Source organism: Chelonus insularis, unplaced genomic scaffold (assembly GCF_013357705.1).
Source record: "Chelonus insularis isolate UGA/USDA-ARS -01 unplaced genomic scaffold, ASM1335770v1 contig_35_pilon, whole genome shotgun sequence".
NCBI classification, from domain to species: domain Eukaryota; kingdom Metazoa; phylum Arthropoda; class Insecta; order Hymenoptera; family Braconidae; genus Chelonus; species Chelonus insularis.
In genome coordinates, this window is record NW_023276524.1 from 809,359 (window position 1) to 824,856 (window position 15,498).

A 15,498-nucleotide genomic window follows, 5' to 3' on the forward strand; every position below is an offset into this window, starting at 1 on the left:
CTCAAAGAAGTTTAAGGAAATATTAAAATTGAACATCCACGGACCTCAAATTTGTCAAAAGAGTGCATACTCTTAAATAGAAGAAGAATGATTTTTTTGTCAGTTATGGGAGTTGAGGCCAGTTTTATTGCTGTATGGAATTTTCCCGAGTATAAACAAGACTACGCTCACGTATTCATTTATAGTTATCCGAATAGTAGGCAATGTGGTCGGAAAATTTTAATCCTGAGCCTGGTATTTATTCAACTAGGTGTTGTCCATTTTTTTCATGATGAGTGAAAGAACATCTTTTTCATTTATTTATAAGTCTAAAGATATTTTTTGTAGGGGAAATTTTACTAAACGTGCTTGGTAAAATTTACCCAGATAGTTTTGTAATAATATATACGTATAGTTTGTAAAATTTCTTAGATTCTGGAGGTATCACGCGGTTTACCTAAAGTTAAGGGTACTTTTTCACGAAAAATTTTCTCACTGTAGTTATTATTTTTTATACTTGATTTATTGATTAATAAATTACATCAAACACACTTATATCGATTATTAAATTATATTAAACAAACGAAATGATGACGTTATTTTTTTGCCCCTTCAAGTTGTAGTTACATAATCTTAATAATAAGTTGACGATAAGAATTAGATAATAGTTATCATAGTAAGCTTTAAGTGAATATTTAAGTTAAGTATTAAAGTTGATAATTTGCATTGATAAGATAGAATTCACATAAAAAATGCAATATGATTGGTATTAGCCAAAGTTAGAGTTAAATTACATGCTATTATTTATAATTTTTTTACTAATTATTGATTAAAAGTTTTATAATTAATCTTCAGTTATTGGTAAGTGCAAACTCCATGTCAAAATGCCTGACAAAAGGGTTCGAGTAATCCGCTACGTTGTCTGAATCTGTGATAATATCACACAACAGACACACCAGAAACAATTCATAAAGAGACAAAGAAAACATTCAAAACATCTCCACCATGATTTTTGATATATCCTGCATAGTAGTAAAAAATATTTGTTGAACAAGTGGTAAGTAAAGATATGAAATTGGAGTACATGCTGAATTTATAATTAAAAAATGGTAAACCAGAATTATGTCAATCTTTTTAGTAGACTGAAATAAGATCCATTTATCTTGAGGATGAAATGACATGGAAATAAATTTTACAGGATAAAAATGACTTAGGGATGGATTTCACTGGATGAATAAGTATAGAAACTATAGCATCGGTACTTATTAATATTAATTTAGAGTTAGTTTGCAATTTAAGTCATGCAACACTGTTTTACTTGTTGGAGTTTGTCAACTTATAGAAATAAAAGATAGTTTTAATCATCTACTTATGCAATGAATTTATTTTAAAACTTGAGGTTTAAAAGGAAAAGGAAAAAATGCAAAGATAAAAAAATTGAATTTCATTTTACTAAAGAGAAAAAAAAATAGAATAAGGTATGTTTTTATATGAAAATTTCTACTACTTGAAGTTTGGTTCAACGAACATTAGATTTGTTTTGCCTCAGGATTTTAATTTGTTCCAGTTTCCTATGTGCATACATGCATATATTAGTCCTGAAGGTTTAATATGAAGGTAGTTTCTCATCAGAGCTATCTAACTTGACCGTCTAAGAGGTAAAGCAGATGATAGAGATTTTATAATTATCTTTTAAAAAGAGGATAGAGAATTATAGGATGAAGGATTCAATAATCTGAACGACTGAGCGTCTTACACATCATCGGGATATAATTTTTATATGTTGTCATTCATTTTTAGTTACCGTTGCTGAAAGAGACATTCATTATGTCGATTACTTTTTCTATTGCAAGGTATGTTCAATTACAAGTGAACTTACTTATGTTCTATATATTCTCTATAATTTTACATGTAAATTTTATATCCTATTCATTTTTAAATCAATTATTTCGAAGAATGAAATTGGAGAGTTTATAGGTCAAGAATTGTAATTTGTATACAATCAAAGTAATGGAATAAAAAAAACCATTAACTTATGTGACAATGTGCGATGTATGTAAAACATCTAAAGTTATTGAGTAGTCATAAATTTTTATACATTATATACGATTCTTATGCATGACCAATAAATCGTTCAAGATTGTATTTTATCAGATATCGATACATGATTAATATTGCAAAATAATTATATTGCTTCATGCTTATGATGATTGACATACGACAAAGTTTGTTGTTAGCAACATTTGACTGGTTTGTTAATATCAGTTTATGACTGAGACTAGAGAACATAAGACATCTTTCCGAAATTTGTACGATTTTTCCGAACGATTCGAAAAATATTTTAAAAATTCACAAACATCAAACAATATTTTAAAACTTTATAAATAATTCAAGATGTTTTTAGGAACTTTTTAAAAATTCTAAAATATTCTGAAATTGTCTAAATATAAATTCATTCTCAATATCAGAAAAGATACACCTTTTCTAATATTAAAGAATACCTTATACTCATAGGTATGGGGTATTCTAATAAAAACTTATTACACGGAGAGAATTTTATAATAGCGTCAATTATACTCGATTTGTATTTTTCATTATTTGAAATGATGATTGAATTTGTAAAAGTCGAAATTATTATTATAATAATCTGATAATTACAATTAATACATCATAAGGTAGAAATTACAACAATGAAGTAGTTGTACAACTTCTTATCTGAATGGTAATGTTTACTATTCGAGGTAGTAAAACTTTTTAAAAATAAAAATAACACTAAGCGATGAACATAAACATTCTTATGAATGCTATGCATTGAAAAATAAATTGTATAGTACACACTTATTTGTTGATATGTTCTTGTATTTTCTAACAATTACAAGGTTTATAACAATTGCAATTTTTATAAATGTTTAAAAGAGCTAATGTAATAATTTTAAATATCTTTTTCGATAATAATTAAATGAAATTCAATAGAATATTTTACATAAAAATTAATTTTTTAATTAAAATATTCAAATAACTGTTTCTTTAAATATATTCACAATTTGATAATATATGTTTTATCTTGAAATATTGGAATAAGTGATTGTACAATGGTCTAAATCATGATATGTTAAAATCTTTCATGAGTTACAGCTGTTATTCATAACTTTAAATTATTTAATTTGATCATAGAAATAATAATCATCCAAATACTGGGTGAGAAAAAAAACATAGTCATCATTGACCATTAATATTTTTTTGACTTCGTAAAACAACAGCCCACTGGTTTGAGTATAATTAAATTATTCGCGATTATTTGGTTTTTCAAAATTATTCATGTGATTTCCTGAACAGGGAACAATGTCTTGAATCATAATGTATTTTTTAGAATTAGTATTGCTGTTGAATTCGAAATGGCAACCAACAATCAAGCGATAATGTAAATGTAATTGGTTCTAAATTGTCATCGTATGACATACATTGATTCGATCTTTTGAACTACGAGATGATATCTTATTTTCTTGATGCTTACTCTCGTTTCATATCGACAAAATTTGTGATAAAATAGCAACTTTCTCTCTAGGTCAGGAAAAATTTATTGTAGAGTTGTAAATAACTGGGCAAGGGGTAAAATCACCCTTTAAACGCCTTTTTACGCAATTTGGCCATAAGACCTTCACAACAAGAACTGAAAAATGTTCAACAGTATTCTTCTATTATCAGGAACTACCACCTGTAAATGAAGCAAGATACCTAGGCCTACATTTAGACCCCAGAATGACGTAGAAGAAATACATAAGCAAGAAAAGAGCAGAATTAGAGCTAAGATTTAAAAAAATGTATTGGCTTATCAATAGAAAATGTAAACTCTCATTATACGATAAAATAATTATGTATAAGACCGTCATCAAATCTATATGGACCAACGGTATTCAACTATGGGGCACAGCCAGCACATCAAACATTGAAATCATCCAGCGTTTTCATTTGAAGGCCTTTAAAACCATCGTTAACGTCTTATAGTTTATTTCTAATGCCAACATCCATAAAGATCTGAAATGGAAACCAACTATAAAACAAGAATGAACATCCAACCCAACATACTCGCAGCTGATCTCTCTAACAAGCAGCAGATCACCAAAAGGCTGAAGAAATTCAAACCAGCGAACATTATCAACCACTTCAATTTTTGGACAGTTTCTACATTGAATATCTATGTATTTATTTTGGAATGCAAAACCACGTATTTACTATTTTTTCGGCTCTTTCGATTCCAATCGGTCTTTTCAAGAAACGAGTGATAGATTTTTTAAATTGAATTTTGATTATTTTATTACAACTATTGAATGTGTACTAACATGCATTTTTCGTTATTTTTCACATACAGAATGACAAAATGTTGCAAGTTTTAATTAAAGTGTACAATGTTTTATTAGCACAGTGAAATCTCTCAATAGTACAATTTTAACACATTTTTATAGATTGATTCGTTTTATTCTTAACCTTAAAATATTCAGGATCATTACTTTAAATTAGTAAAAGAGAGAATGCGAGGTGCTAATTTTATAGTAATTCATTACATAAAAATTCCGTGAAAAATTATTATTCAGTACACGAAGGTACTTTTTTTGAACAATACTGAAGATAGTCCCTTATATCCTTAATCTGCTTTTCTCTCTCTTCAGTCTTTATCATTTTATACAACTTCTGAAGGCGATTATTCCAATAGTTCACTTCGTCTTCATCGAGAAATATTTGCTCTTCTTTTCCTGCCAATGGATGATCACTCTTTACATTCTGAAAAAATTTTTTTTAGTAATTTGTACTTCAACTCAAAATGTATTGAACACTGCCTACATTTTTGCAATAACAGGTTTACTCAATCAAAAAAATAAAAAATCACTATTTATAATAATAGTAAGTTTTTACTACTTTAATAAGTGAAAATGGTGTTACCTGAAACTTATCGAATTTTTGCCGATACAATCTTGTATCACAATAAGGGCCTGCATAAATTATCGGTATTTCTTTTTCCATCTTTAAATATTGTAATCACAAAGTTATATTATAAACAAAAAATTGCAGTAACCACAGAAAAATCTTATTAACAGTGTCAAAGAAAATATTTTTAATTAAAGGGCTTAATTTTCCGATAGAATTAAAATGAGTTTTCAAACGTAAATCTACGAGTATCTTCGAATAAAAGTAGTTTACTATCAGTCACTACGAATTCAAATGACAATGTCATCGAATTTTATATTTCTTAATTGGTTTTAATAATCTATATATGTATCGTCGTTGTTAGTGTCTATTAACGGGAAGTTTATGACATACTTAATCCAAATGACATCGAGTTTAGGTTATCGATATCTGTCAAAGCTATTAAATAAATCAGGAAAATTTTTTCTACGATTACAATGATGATTTAATAAGATAATGAAAATCAAAAACAACAATTAAGTTGCATTACAGGTGTCTTCATTTAATAAGTATGTCACGAACGTTTATAGTAATACACGGTAAAAGATTATCTGTTACAGCAACAGTTTTTCGATTTATCGGTGTTCCAGTTTTTTTTTCTATAACCTTAACAGAAAAAATTTGCAGGTGTTACAACTTTAGCCTGTTATTACAACGAAACAAAATCTATCGTGGATAGAAATAATATAATCGTAGAATTATTGTTTACAAGGTTATTATGTACGTTTACTATCAAACTCGACTAATAAATTAATTCTACATTATCTTAAATATTCTATGTATGCTATTTTCATTAAATAGCTAATATTACAATAATTACAGTATTGTTAAAAAATACTAAGATTTATGGAATTACAGATTCGATGATTCTATTCTAATCAATAATATTCAATACTTGATGTCTTCAGTTTCTAACACTTCTGCCTTCTTGCTGTCAAATCCCTTTTTCTCTTTTTTAGAAATTTTATTAGATTCGTATAGTCATGAATGTTGATGAGATGCTTCATGGCCATCATATTTTTCACCATTGAATAGATTGCCTATAAACTTGTCAATTTTTAAGACTTTGAAAGTTCACTGAAATATGCTAGAAATACTAGCTCCGTGAACGAATCAGTTTTTTTATCGGATCTTTATTTCATGAACTTTTCGTAGGTTTGTTCATATTTTAGCCGTAATTTTATTGGTAAAGGAATATTTCTTATTTCTTTGGCTCGATCTATTATCTAAAATGGTATTCGTTTATCTCCAGACTCACTAGAATCATTTATATTTTCATCTATTGTTGCAATTATCTACAATCATTATTTCACAAATTTCACAAAAACTCCACTCAACTGAATTCTTCTCGACAATTCTCAGAACCATGATTTTTAACGGCTAATAGTTTGTAAAAAAACAATACTGAAAAAATTACATAGTTACGGCTTCTATGCTACATAGCAGGTTGGTGACAGCAATTATAGTGTAGAGCTATCTACTATTCAGAATAGTCAAATTGCCTATGTACATAGATATTGTAACTGTTTGGCATCGTACGAAAGAAAATTGAAATTTGATGAGTATCTCAAGTGATGGACATCAAGCCAATAGAAACCTCAGGTGAGGTTTATTTAGCTACAGAGAAATTTGCTATTTACATTTACATTATTTACAATGCTATTAAGATAAAAAAAAAAACAATGATAGAGTGACAATTTAAAAGATAACAGAATGAGTATATTGTTGTTGTTATCTAGATTTTTAGATCACCCTTGTCTATAAATTTTAGAAGGACTTCACACGCAGTCGCGTTTGGCTCGGCCACTAGGCACTCGCAGGAGAGTGGCAGCTGTAGTTGCAGTCTTTTTATGTTTCTTAGAAGAGCAGCTCATTGCATGTCGTACAAGGGGCATTGCCATAAGACGTGGTTGATGTCTTCATCATTACTACCACATTTACATCTGGCATTATTGACTAGTCCCTTACGGTAGAGTGAGGCCGCTAGGTGATAGTGGTCTGCTCGTAGCCTGTTGACGGTATTGATAAGAGCTCTGGAGAGACGTTTGTTGTAGGCGAACCGAGGTTTTTTTTTTTTAGTTGTAAAATTGAGTGAAGTACTTGACTCCACAGTTGGTGCTTCGCTCTAGTATAGTAGCCTCGGTTTGTTTGTATGCTGCTTTTTTGAAGATTTCGTAAAAATCAGAGAATGGTACTGTGTCGTGGTTAGTTGGAAGTGATTCACACGCTGCCTTGGCCAAGGTGTCTGCCACTTCGTTGCCTTCTAGTCCATAATGGGCTGGTATCCAGAAAAACTCGATGATTTGACTACTCTGTTCTTTGTCGAGGAATTCCTTAACTTTCTTTTTGATTTCTAGAACGAGGTAGTTGGTTTTAGTGTTTATGTTGTACGAGTTGAGGCTTTGGAGGGCACTTAAAGAATCAGTAAAGATGAAGACGACCCGTGTTGAATGGTCTAGTGCTATATCCATAGCTTCACTTAGTGCTACATATTCCGCTGTATAGGTGGAAGCAGTGGGGGGAAGACTTCTGGTATTTTCAATCCTTAGTTCTGGGCAGTGACATGCTGCCCCTACACTTTCTGAGCCTTCTTTTTTGCTTCCATCAGTGTAGATAGGGAGTGCATTGTTGTTTTTTTATGTGATTTATTAATTCTTGATTAGGTTGAGAGGAGTTTTTTAGCTTGAAGGTGAGTGTCGTATTGTACGTGTGTGGGGTGGAAATTGTCTGGTAGTGATGACAGTACATATCGTATCTTTGGTTGGTGTGAATTTGTTCTGCTTTTTCCAAAACTGAGGCAACACATTGGCGAAAGATTCGGTGTCTTTTGGATAATTTATTTTGAGCCCTTATAGAACTGCTTGATATTCTTGAGAGTGAGAGAACTATGATTAGAGACTGTTTTTGGCCAAGAAGCACCTCCCCAGATACTTGGCTCGTTCTTTCAAGGTGGTTAGCTTGGATTCAGCTAACATGACATTGGTTAGTGTGCTGATCCTGTAATCCAGGGCTGCCCTGATGGTTGCGTATTGAATTTTTTCAAGCTGTTTGATTAACCCTTTAGTTTTGGGAAAGTATATAAATGCACCATAGTCTATGATCGGCCTCACAAAGCTTTTGTATAACGTGGTCAAGGTCACTGGGTCTGCTCTCCACCATGTACCTCTGAGGAACTTTATTATATTGAGTGCTCTGGTGCTTTTTTTCATGGTTTGCTTGATGTGAGATGAGAAGGTCAGCTTGTGATCGAAATACACACCTAGAAAGCGAGTATCTTTTTGAGATCTTATTGTGCAGTTACCTACTTGAATTTCTGTGGAACCAGGTGCATCTTTTTTGTTGTTAAAATTTAGATATTTAGTTTTATGAGGAGTCAATGTGAGACCTAGGTCAGCAAGATTGGTTTCTATTGTTGAAAACGCCTCCGGTCCCTCTTTCTTTTGAATTAGTCTTGGTGTACAGAGCGACATCGTCAGCAAATTGACAGATAGAGATGTTTTTTTTCAAATTTTTAACTATGTCCTTGACGTCAACCACTGTAGCCGATTTTTGATCAAAGTTTCAAATAACTTCCCTAGACACGACGTTAGCGAGATGGGTCTTAAGCTGGAACTGTCTTCTTTTTTAATAAAGTGAACAAACGACATTTTCCACTCATCTAGATAGACGTTCTGATTGTACAGTTCATTAAATATGTCTAATAGAAGTAGCTTGTACTTAATCGTGAGGTTTTTTATAATTTCATAGTCGATTCCGTTTTGACCTGGTGCAGATTTAATTTTCTTATCAGCTAGTGCCCAATTGAACTCTTCGAAATCGAAATGTCGATAAACAAATTCGTTATCCTCAGCGTGGGGTAGCCAGGACGGGTCAGTTGGAGCCCAGGGTGGACTGATCTTACTAAGAGCTTCCGTGACTCTGTGCTTTTCTTGTAGGTTTTCTGAGCAGTGCTGAGGGTTAGTCTTAATCCATTTATTTTTGAAGATCTTGCACTTCTTTCAGACATATTTAGGATCAGATCTGTAATCGATGGTCTCCGCAAATACTCGAAAACATTTCTTTTTTTTTCCTTGAATTCTTTTTTAACTTGATCACAGTTTTTGTTGTATTTCTCAAGGTCTTCTTCTTCCTGTGTATATTCCCATTTCTTGTATGAAACTTTTCGTAGTCTTTTCACTTTATCACATTTATCGTCCCACCAGGGGACGGGGTTGGAGGGGCGTGCCTTGAATACTTTCTTTCGGGGAGTGCTTGACGAGATAGCTTCTACGATTTTGTTCGTGAAGAATTTATATTTGCCTATAGGAGGCAGTTGGTCATAGGATGACGAGAAGAATTTGTCGTAGCTATCTTCAAGTATTGTTTTAAATTTTCCCCAATCAGTGCGAACTGATTTTAATTTAAATGTTTTCTGGCGGTAACACTTTCGTCTACGTTGATAAGGATCTCCATTGGGAAGTGGTCTGAGCCCAGTGTTTCATCAAGTACTTTGACTTCGATTTTGTCACTGATGTCGAAGGATGAGAGAGCTAGATCTATGTTGGACTTCTTTTTCCTGTATACATCCATATGAGTGTAGGAGTTTTCATTATGGAGAAAAAGTTCTGCTGTGTCTATGGCTTTGGCGAGTCGCTCGCCGTACGTATTGGTATAGTTGCAGTTCCAACTTAAGTTGTGAGCATTGTAGTCTCCCAGAAAAATACAGTTGTTTTTTTGAATGAATGTAAACATTGAGTTCTACTGGTCTTGACCGAGTGTGATATCAGGTGCTTTGTAGCAGGCAATAAGATTAAAAGCCGGTGAGGTGTTGTTTATTTTGATTCCGCACATTTCTATGGCAGAGTCTGGAGCGGTTGGGATATGTAGGTCACTAAACGCTAGACTGTTTCGAATAAATATGATAATGCCCCCACCTCTGGAGTATCTTCTGTCTTTGCGATAGGAAATGTACCAAGGTAAGTGCACTCTGTCTTTCTCTGTCAACCATGTTTCCACAAAAATGAGTATGTCATAGTTCTTATAAAAACTTTATACTTCTTCAAATCGTTTTCCTATACTTCTGGCATTCCAGTAGAATATTTTGAGGTTTTTAATTATTTTTTGTTTTTTATTATCCATTATTAATTGGTTGAGTGTTAAAAGGTCGTTGAGTGGGGTTTGTAGTTATTGATGACTGTTTCTCCTAGCTGATGCTAGGTTGGGTTTACAATAAATTATGAATAGACTTACTTCTGATTTAAGAATAATAAACGCACAATAAATTCATCATTAGCATCTTTACGAATGAAATAACAAACAAAACGGTCCAAAAAAATTCTGGAATCTTTAAACCTTCATAAAAATGGTATGATGTATATTGACTGAAGACATAGCTTAACTGGTAGAGCAGCCAGCGCGTAACTGGAAGGTCCGAGTTCGAGTCCGGGTCTCGTCAGAATATTTATGGAGTTATCCATACGAGACTTAACAAGTGCTCGGAATAACCTCAACAATACTACTGAATCTGTACCTGTCCATATTGATATATGATTAAATTCGATGATTTCGAGTTAAAAAAGATTCAATCTTCAAGCCCAAAACTTATAACCACATCTCTGTTATCCACTCTCTTACCATCTGTATACATTAGCTATCTTCTACTCCGAATCCTTGAGTCTTGGCCTAACATACACAATTAGTACTTTTCTAAGGCTATCTCTATCCCACGTTGGTCTAAGAACTTTTTAACATATTAACTTATTAATCGTATTTTCAACTTGACTAATGGCTTCATTAGGATTATCCGATGACTTGAAAAAGACGATTTTTAGCAAACACGATGTCAGAGATATCGACAGAATCCTTTTTTCACTGCTTTATTAGTAGAATTTTGTGTATTAACCTTCCCAATAAACTTTTTTTTTGTAGTTGCTGGGAACATCTTTGAAATAATTTCAAAAGGCGGGAAAGCATAAAACTTCAATTCTGTCCAGTCTAAGGTAAAGGCATCTATTGCAAAGGACTTCGAATCTCTTTCCCATGAGCAGTAAGTATTGTATTTAATATGTAAGCTTGACGCAAATAAATCTATTTTTAGTTTCCCAAAACGTTTAATTATTTTTCTGTATGCATAGTCCGCCAACGTCCACTTTGTATCTATATTATCTATTCTTGACAATGCGTCTGCCTGCACGTTGTCTTTTGAGGCAATATAGCTTGCTTGTGCTCATATATGTGTTATTTCACACCAGTCCAAGAATTCTTTTGCTAACAAATGCAATCCCTTGAACCTGACTCCGCCCATCTTATTAATATAAGCTACAGCAGTCGTATTATCTATCCTTAATGAAATATTACAATTTGACAACTTTGTGGCAAACGATTTTAGTGCTAGCAACGCTGCTTTTAGCTCCAAGTGATTAATATAGAGTACTTGTTCTTCAGCTGATCACTTTCCTTGTACACCTATACTGCCACAGAAAGCTCCCCAGCCAGTAAGGCTTGCATCAGAAAAAATTTCCAACTTGTAAGACAAGCTTCTAATTTTCCTAAACAAGGATACAAGATTTTTCTCCCACCAACTCAAATCCTCTCGTATATAAGTTGGGATGCACATTAGTGCTTCATGATCCATGTGATTACGATGAAATCCTGCGAGATTTTAGATAGCTACAGAGTATCTTTTTTATTTTGCCCTTCACCTAGAGTGATCTCTGGATTGAGCATTGGCGCTTCCAAAGGACATGCACCTGAACGCGGGTATTTTTTCAATAATTCCTCTACGCTTTTCTTCTTTTCTTTATCTCCATTTTTTAGGTCTACAGTCAGCCACCCTTTCCACCTATTTGCAATACTTGAGTGTAGTTGAAGCTGACCAATATTATTAGATGGTTTCTTGCCAATAATTAGCTTGATTTCTTCATTTAAATTGAGTGGGAACTTTTGAGTATTTTCCCCGTGTCCTCCCTATTTGGACATTGACCTGACTCTGTTGGTTCTCTACTTCTACTATTATTTTATCTTCTACCTCAGCCACCTGAGGTTCCTTTTCTGCAGTCACTCCACTATCACCTAAAAAAACGGATAAAGATCGGTGAACTGATTTCCATTATTTTTTTGACCCTGTCTCACTTCTCGTGTGAGCTCAGCCATTTTGTTTTCTCGGTTCTTGTCTTGTCTCCCGTACAAGATCGACTGGTCATTGCATAGGCCATGTCCTATCTCTTATATGGGCTAAACTCTGCTTACTCAATTCATTTACTCCATTTACTCACCTTCATTTTCCTCAATTAATTCAGGTTCTACATTCGCATTATCCATTATTTCCTGTAAAGGCGGTGTCACTGTTGGTGGCAACCGACTGATAATTAGATCTTCTAGATACTTTAGTCTCTTTCTAATCGACTCATTTTCTTTATCTTGACTACGGGATTGCTTTTTATGCATTTCCATACTGAAAATACCTACGAAAATATCTTACTTCATCCAAAAAAAACTCCACAACTTGCTCTGCACGTGTAATCTGCTTGGTACAAAAATAACTAATGACAAACACGAATACATGGTGACTCCAGAAGTGCAGGAGGTGCGGTATTTTAATTTAAATTGCTCTAAAAGTGTGACTTGTAAGGCTGGAGTAACCGAACTACATAAGTAATCTCGAAGGGTGAGACATAAAATATAATTGACAAGTTTATAGGCAATCTATTCAAAGGTGAAAAATATGATAGCCATGAAGCATCTTATCAACATTCATGACCATACGAATCTTATTACATTTCTAAAAAAAGAAAGAAAAAGATTCATCAGCAAGAAGGGAAAAGTGTTAGTAACCGAATATATTAAGAAATTCATTGAAAAAGCCCCCGATCATCAGTTTTTAGGATATAAGGTAAATTTTCATTTAAATAAATGTATAATTGTTTCAAATTGAATATTTAATGTTAATGAATTCTATAATTTTAATTTTTTCACGAAAGTTTCGATTGACCGATTTTTTCTGCAGTTCAAGGCACATGAATCAGCCAAGTCATTGGGATAAATACGTTTGGCAACATCCCGAAAATCGTTGCTAACTATTAAAAATTTTCTGATGCCGATCAATATACCGAGCATCTTTTTCGAAGAACTGCAGCGACGATTCTTACTGACGCTGAGACACACATGATCGAATAAAAAAGATTTAGAGGATGGACCTCAAATTCCGTGGTCGTAGGATACATCAAGAAATCCATCAAGAAAAAAGAAAAAACTGCGCAAAAAATAACCAACGACGTCGAAAGAGTTCTAAACAGAAATCAACCCAAATATTATCGAAGAAACGCCAAGTGAAGAGTTAGAAGTGGATGTTAAAGGACCTGAGGAAAGAAACCACACGAAGAGGACAATTGAAGAAGTAAAGAAGATTCAATTGAATGATGGTCAAATGATACACTGACATTTCACAAAGTGTACCTATTTTACCATAAATACTAATTCACGAAGAATATGTTACTAAAACAGATCCAACCTGCCCTAATTGCAATAGTGGATCTCATCACAGATCTCATATCGGTCATACGTTCGGAAGCGAACGTTGACCTCAGCTCAACATGGCCTGAAATATCGCCAGAGTTTGTCCAAACAAAGAACACATGTAAGGCCCTCGAACAATTTGTCAAGGCATGCGCGGAAAAGAAATTGTTCGAGGAAATCAGAAGAATCCGTGACGGGGTAAGAGAAAAAAGAAGGGTAGCGAGAACAGAAGCAGCAATGCCCAACACATATAATCCTTCGCCCGTAGAAGTAGTAGGTCATTACCAGCGCCGTAAAACATAGCTCGTGAACTTCATTAATCCACACCTGGGCGTTTTCGGAACACCTAGGCACAGGTTGCAGGCCTGCAATCTTCGCGGAGCACCTGTTACCTGTGGATCAAACGGATAGGGATTTTATTCGTCACTTTCACCTCACTTAACTACACTTAATAATCTTCAATAGTAATGAAACTTTTACATACCTGTGGATCAAACGGATAGGGATTTCTCACTTAACGATCCTTAATAATAACAAAACAATAATAACTTTTTATATATTACAGGAAACATCTAACACTAACCATTTTCTTTCTTTCAGCTGTTGACAATATCAACACACCATATCTCCTCACACCATAAACAACTGAGGCCGCCGACCAAAACGGATAAAACTGGTACTACGGGAGACCGAAATCCAAGCCTGCATCCAGGGCTGCAAAGTCGAAAAATGATATGCACAGAACCGGGTGCTTACTGTCAATTGAGGTTGGACTCGTAGTGGTATGTTGCAAGGCCTTGGGCTAGATGCGTGTATCGTCGTGCCTTTCTAAAGGCGCAAGAATATTACGTCCCAAGTAACGCCGTCACTAGAAGTAGAGTCATCCCCAGAGTTATGCCCTACAAGGCGAGGTACTCAAATAAAATGTCCTTTTCGAGGATTTGGATTCACCAAGATCATCTCACCTTTATCCACAATATTCTCAATTGCAATATCGCACAGTTTTTGTCGTCTGCATGCGCCGGTGACTCCAAAAATTAAAGCAATCTGTCGATAAATTTTTCTATTTCTTCGGCACTCAAAACTTTTGATTTTTTAGCGACATATCCCTTATGGTTTTTTTTTTCAAAAGTGCAATTAATCCTGAGTAATTATGGATATTTATGGAGTGTTACATATTCACAACACTTCGCAACATAGAATATATCGCCCACAAACTTGATGATTTCATGGTTTTCGATAGCAAACTAAAATACGCTATAAAAACTGTCTCCGCAAAAGAATTGATCTTATTCTCCGATTGCCAAGTTATGAACTTTTCATATATTTTCTCATGTTTTTCTTTCGATTTTACTGGTTATAAATTGCTCCGAAGTTCGTTAGCTCATTGAACAATATCCATAGGTATTTCCTCTTCTTCACTTGTTGGATTGCTGTCCGGTATAATAAATTAAAAGGTTTTTTGCCGAACATTGCTCATCGTAGAACCTAAACAAATATAAACTTTCCATTACTTCTATTTTTAAGAAACATTTGTTAAAAATGATCTAAAATTTTATTTTAGCAATCTTTTTGAAAATAATATTTTAAAATATGTACCCTCTATGAGAAGGTAAAATGATTTTCAACTGTACGACATAATTAATTAGTTTTGATTATTTCCGCCTGTTTTGGAGGTTTTTACCCGCCGCAGGATTTTTTCCCCCAGAATAATTTGTTTTATCTATTTTTGAGCAGGCAGAGTTGGGGAGCGGCAATATTTAAATCTAGGCTGAATCATTACTTAATTAATTTATAATTTTTGAATTGGAAGTTTAATTTCAAAATCTGCATGTTTATTTTTTTCAGTCTAATTCAATATTTTTAACCATCTGTTAGAAATTGCCAGGAGGCAATTTTTAGAAGATCGGAAGAAGTGTAAAATATATGTGTGTCAATCTATAGATCGATTGACAAACGACAGAATTTTTTGTTAGCAACGCGCGACTGGTTTGTTCACTTTAGTTTATGACTGAAACTAGCTGATTCTAGATGTCATATTTTTAATTCTGTATTTGAATTCGT